The sequence below is a fragment of the Triticum urartu genome, chromosome 1 (assembly GCF_003073215.2).
Source record: "Triticum urartu cultivar G1812 chromosome 1, Tu2.1, whole genome shotgun sequence".
Taxonomy (NCBI): Eukaryota; Viridiplantae; Streptophyta; class Magnoliopsida; order Poales; family Poaceae; genus Triticum; species Triticum urartu.
Window position 1 is genome coordinate 457,472,712 of NC_053022.1, and position 6,587 is coordinate 457,479,298.

General features: G+C 41.5%; 1 long non-coding RNA gene across 2 annotated transcripts; it reads right to left on the bottom strand.

Annotated features, from left to right (window-relative positions):
• Positions 1-2,655: 2,655 nt before the first annotated feature.
• Positions 2,656-5,947, bottom strand: LOC125518764. 2 transcript variants are annotated; one of them, XR_007288092.1, is made up of 2 exons: positions 5,313-5,947; positions 2,656-4,244 (listed from the first exon to the last, which is right to left on the bottom strand). It is a non-coding gene; the product is annotated as an uncharacterized LOC125518764 (long non-coding RNA). The 2 variants fall into 2 exon arrangements; XR_007288089.1 differs by having other exon boundaries at positions 5,308-5,947.
• Positions 5,948-6,587: the final 640 nt, after the last annotated feature.

Here is a 6,587-nt window from a genome sequence, read left to right on the forward strand (position 1 = left end):
GATTTTGTGCATCCAACCATTAAAGCGCATGACAACCTCTGCTTCCCTCTACGAAGGGCCTAGCTTCTACTTTTATCCCCTACCTTGCATAAGAGTCATGGTGATCTTCACCCTTCCTTTTTACATTTTAGCCTTTAGCAAGCACAGTATGTTGGAAAGATCCTGGTATATATGGCTAATTGGATGTGAGTTTTCATGAACTATTATTGTTGACATTACCCTTGAGGTAAAACGTTGGGAGGCAAAACTATAAGCCGCTATCTTTCTCTGTGTCCGATTAAAACTCCATACCCATAAGTATTGCATGAGTGTCAGCAATTATGAAAGACTATATGATAGTTGAGTATGTGGACTTGCTGAAAACCTCTTATATATTGACTCTTTCCTATGTTATGATAAATTGCAATTGCTCCAATGACTGAGATTATAGTTTGTTCGTTTTCAATGAAGTTTACGATTGATACTTGAAATTGTGATTGAATTATTACTCTAGCATAAGAAATCATATGACAAGAATTATATAAGTTGTTGTTCTAAGAATGATCATGATGCCCTCATGTCCGTATTTTATTTTTATCGACACCTTTATCTCTAAACATGTGGACATATTTTTCGATTTCGTCTTTCGCTTGAGGACAAGCGAGGTCTAAGCTTGGGGGAGTTGATACGTCCATTTTGCATCATGCTTTTATATCGATATTTATTGCATTATGGGTTGTTATTACACATTATGTCACAATACTTATGCCTATTCTCTCTTATCTTACAAGGTTTATATAAAGAGGGAGAATGTCGGCAGCTGGGATTCTGGGCTGGAAAATGAGCAAATATTACAGACCTATTCTGCACAACTCCAAAAGTCCTAAAACTTCACGGAAGACGTTTTCAGAATATATAAAAAATACTCAGCGGACGAAATTTACCAGGGGGCCACACCCTGCCCACGAGGGTGGGGGGCGCGCCCCCCTACCTCGTGGGCCCCCTGGTGGCCCTCCGGTGGCCATCTTCTGCTATATGAATTCTTACGATGGAAAAAAAATAAAAAGCAATCTTCTTGGACGAAACTCCGCCGCCATGAGGCGGAACCTTGGCGGAACCAATCTAGGGCTCTGGTGGAGCTATTCTGCCAGGGAAACTTCCCTCCCGGAGGGGGAAATCATCGCCATTGTCATCACCAACGCTCCTCTCATCGAGAGAGGGCAATCTCCATCAACATCTTCATCAGCACCACCTCCTCTCAAAACCCTAGTTCATCTCTTGTATCCAATTCTTGTCTCCAAGTCTGGGATTGGTGCTAGTAGGTTGCTAGTAGTGTTAATTACTCCTTGTAGTTGATGCTAGTTGGTTTATTTGGTGGAAGATCATATGTTCAGATCCTATATGCATATTAATACCCCTCTGATTATGAACATGTTTATGCTTTTTGAGTAGTTACGTTTGTTCCTGAGGATATGGGAGAAGTCTTGCTATCAGTAGTCATGTGAATTTGGTATTCGTTCGATATTTTGATGAGATGTATGTTGTCTCTCCTCTAGTGGTCTTATGTGAACGTCCACTACATGACACTTCACCATTATTTGGCCCTAGTGGAAGGCATTGGGAAGTAATAAGTAGATGATGGGTTGCTAGAGTGACAGAAGCTTAAACCCTAGTTTATGCGTTGCTTCGTAAGGGGCTGATTTGGATCCATATGTTTCATGCTATGGTTAGGTTTACCTTAATACTTTTGTTGTAGTTGCGGATGCTTGCAATAGAGGTCAATCATAAGTGGGATGCTTGTCCAACTAAGGACAGCACCCAAGCACCGGTCCACCCACATACCTGATTATCAAAGTACCGAACGCGAATCATATGAGCGTGATGAAAACTAGCTTGATGATATTCCCATGTGTCCTCGGGAGCACTTTTCTCTATATAAGAGTTTGTCCAGGCTTGTCCTTTGCTACAAAAAGGATTGGGCCACCTTGCTGCACTTTATTTACTTTTGTTACTTGTTGCTCGTTACAAATTATCCTATCACAAAACTATCTGTTACCACTTGTTTCAGTACTTGTAGAGAATACCTTGCTGGAAACCGCTTATCATTTCCTTCTGCTCCTCGTTGGGTTCGACACTCTTACTTATCGAAAGGACTAGGATAGATCCCATATACTTGTGGGTCATCAGCTCCTAAAGGCCGAGAGGGAGGAGCTGAAGACCCACAAAGTCTATTTCAGAAAGGTGGGACAGAGCAACAGGAACAAGTTGCATGAGATGAGCTACAACAGGAATCCCCCTATAGCAACGCATCAATGTGTTGCCAAATGTCCACATAAGCATTGCTGAGGTCTACACCAACGGATTTGTATCCGTTGTCGTTGGTGGCGTTGCAAGGGTCTACAACAACACATATACATGTGTTGGTAACTGATGTGTACAAGCGTTGTAAGATAGCAACGTATAAGCTAAAGCCCAACAACACTTCATATGCGTTGGTGGTGACCCCGCACAAATGGATTTTGGAATGGAGAAACAAATTTGCAGCTTTTGAAGTACTCCCTCTGTCCCATAATATACGAACGTTAGTCTCAAAAACGTTTGTATATTATGGAACGGAGGGAGTAGTTGCTACATATGTTATGAGGTCAATGTAGGTAGTGTACAGGAGATGCAATATAGTAAAAAAAGATCTCATATATTTAATCAATAATGTTACTTTACAAAGAGCACCATCCAAGGAATACATGATACTGTATATAGATATGCTTTGTTCCAAGTATTGCACATCAGAATGGCATTGCTGATCTTCAGCTTGTACACATGTGTTTAACGAGAACATGTGCTTTGTACATAAAACAGATCAAAGCTTCGCTGCATGAGCATCTAGATTGACATGTTCAATCTTCATTAACTCGAACCAAACTGATCGGTATCTCTTGGCATCCATAACTCCATATCCTGAAGATAGTTCCTGCCAGTTGTCGCCATAATAAAGTGCATACTCTTCATCTTCTCCTAGCAATGAAGAAAATACAAACAGTTAAAGTATACTACTTTGAATAATAAACAAGTTCTTAACGAGCATGTTGTAAGAAAATGTTAGAACTCTGAACCTGTGTCTGTTTTGTACCTAAAAACAAGCAAATGAAACTGGAATCTTAATTACTTGATTTAATACTGAGCAGTTTGTGCTCAGAGAAACTATAGCTGCCGGTAGTAAGTGGTTGTTTGATATACATAGACCATTGGAATCTAGTCAAGTGCTTCGACTAACGATTTTCTCAACTGAACGGGTACGCATGTCACACCATCAGGCAAGAAGTGATGTCTTCTCGGGCGATTTTAGAAAGAATAATTCAGATGTAAGAACTTCTACTAACGCCTGCAAATATCAAACAAAAACTTCAGATTCTAAGTTGTGGCACATGATCGCTAATATAAGTTCCTAGCACATTGTTCTTCGCTTATCCCTAGACTTCATTAATCATCTGCGAAGTCTTGTTTAACTATATATGATGGTCATGAGAAAAAGGAAGCTAGGTTGTTTATCCAATGCAATGTGCCAGATGGTAGTGGTAGTACAGGAAGAGTAATACTGATAACCTGGATATTCTGAATTTTTGAAGGAATAGTGCATGCACATCTACTGCGTTTATTTACTACAAGCTATTATTCTGTACAAAGAAATTATAACTTAGGTTTCAGAATATGAAGATGATATATCACTTTGGTCTGAATGTCTACATATTTTGAATGTGTCTGCATGAGCTTGTATGTCCGGATGAGCTAGCAAATTGTCTACATAAGCGTGTATGATTACAAACTAGAAATCTGAATGTGGATAGTGACATCTGAATGTGTATACTGTATAGCAGTAAGTTTGCAAACTGGTGTACTGCACTTAGCACTAGACAAAACTCAAAAGTAGCTAAACTGAGATGCGGACCACCGCATGTGCCCGCCGGGTGTAGCTGGCAATGAAAACTTGTGTATACTGCTAATCCTGCTATTTTGGTAGCGAACGTTGGGGAAGTGCCGCGGAAGCATCCTCCTGCATCCTGAATCTAAATGATCAATCAACATGGCATATAAAGATGAATTCATGTACACACGACGCGCGCGCACACACACACACAAAGAAACAAGGGATTGATGAACACCACACCTACGTGATGTCATTGAGGTGCTCCCATCATTGCTGGCCATTTATCTTCCCAGCACTCATGAAATTCAGGTAGCTTTGTATCTCTAATATTATAGGAAACCTGCAAGAACATAGTTCACTAAGCAACAACTTAAAATTCACATGCCAGTGAGAATAAAAGATGCAGTGTGGCATCCTGCGAAGCGTTTTTGTTGTGATGCATCCTTCTGGTCCAAAAATGATTGCAATTCATCATAGCATGCAAATAAATAAAAACATTAAAGTATTGAAAAGTATCTGAAGCTAAAGAAAATAGTTCGGATGAATCAAATTTTTACCTACATACCTTCGCATGCTGGCAAGTGTGAGATGTCTCGACTATGATTCATATACCTTTGTAGTGCTGTTATGTATTACTCATGCTTAATATTACTGAATAAGGAGAGGTTATGCACTTGTAATATTGATTTCTCCATGAAATCGGAAGCTTTTCTAAGAGTGAATAAATAATGCGCAATCACCCCTGTTTCAACCAAAAACTAGATTCTCTCCACATAAGCCACGAAAGATGCAGGCATTGATATCAAAACAAGACTGATGAATAGTCATCCAAGGTAAAATTATTATTTTTCTGCAGTTTAATGTGGCACTCTAGAGTATGATAGCCATGTAGAGAAATACATACAGATAGTATAGGTGCATCACACAATTAAAGCAGAGGATCACCAGCAAAAACATGTATAGCAAAATTAGAGGATCAGGTTTCCTCCAAAGTAAAAGAGGATCGCTAGCCATAACTTAAATACATTAGTACCAATATATTCATTGACCAATTTAATTGGAAGGGTACAGAGATGTGTTCCAATCTCGTTCTAATTGGTCCATCCATGGCACAAGTGGAAATTTGGAGAAGCTAGGAACCAAATGCCAATGGAATTATAGAAGCCACTATGTTGTTAAATTAGGGGGGAATGGATTATTGGGGATAATGGGAAAACCACGTTCTCGAGGGAGATAAATCCAGGTGAGTGGTGGGGTAGGCCATAGGCGACCATGGCAACCTCCCTAGGAAGAGCGGTCGCGGTTCTTGCTATATCCAGCCGTAATCTACGACGCCAGACGACAAACCTAGGTATGCCACACAGGACAAGAGAGGATAAGAGCAAAGGGGAGGAGTGTCTCACTGAACCATTGCCGTGGGAGTCGAGGTAGCCGAGGCAGAGCAGCACCGTTGAGCCAGTGGCGGCAGCCGCTCGTGCGGAGACGCCGGGGTCAGTGAGCCGAAAAACCGGAGGAGCAGGAGCCGCGCCGGTGACCCGTGGTGGCGGGTTGCTGCAGGGGCACGTGCAGGGGCCCGGAGGACCTCGCGGCGATGGAGGATCTGAGGATAGCACTCATGGGGAGTTGGGGCCAGCGAGCAACAACGCAGAAGAGCACCGGAGCTAGGCTGAACCGGAGGTCATGGCGGCAGCGTCATGGCCATGGAGCTCGGGTCAGAGAGGAATCGTGGGATGGAGAGATGGGATAGGAAAAAGTTTTTTCTTTTAACAACAGAGGGGTGTAGGGGTGTGTACCGAGTGGTTACCATTTCCCCCGGTTAGCGCTAATCTGGAACGTGGGGGTTGAATCAAACAACACTTGGGTTAGTATCATTGGTAGATATCCGTTGTCTTCATTGTAGCTAGTTAGCGCGCGGATAACAAGTTGCGTGAGATCGATAATGATACTTTTGCTTGTAGAGCTAGCTACCAGATAACTTTTGCTTGTAGGTAGTAGCAAGCTAGTTACTGAAAACTGTAATAATAGTTGGGTATATTTTGTGGATTTGAGACTTATCACTAGAAGTTTAAATGGCTGCACATATACTAATTGCTGGGTATTTTTATTGCTGAAAATACAATTTGCTGGCATTGCCTCACAATAAACGCCATAGGTAACACAATATATTGTTGGTGTTAGCCAGGTGGCATGCCATCAGTAGTACTAAAATACTGCTGGCGTGTCTGCCAACGCCACCACTAAGATGTTTTCATTGGCGCCATATTGGTGGCGTTGCGTCTCTACGCCAGCAAGGCACTTTTTGCCACGCCATAACTAGCTAGGCTTTTTTCCACCAGTGGTTTTGGGATGACCCGCACCTTTATAAAGAAGGATTATATTGTAGTATTAGGCGATGTATACCTGAGCATGAATATGAACAAATCCTATGGAAGTGTCACTCTAAGGCTTATGGAGGACACCATGCGGAAGATAGAACTGCACACAAGGTATTACAATATGGTTTTTATTGGCCTACTCTTTTCAAGGATGCTCGTAAGTTTTTCCTATCTTGTGATGAATGTCAAAGAATTGGTAATATTAGTAAACATCGGGAAATGGCTATGAATTATTCACTTGTTATTGAACTGTTTGATGCTTGGGGATTTGATTATATGGGACCACTTTCTTCCTCTAATGGATATAC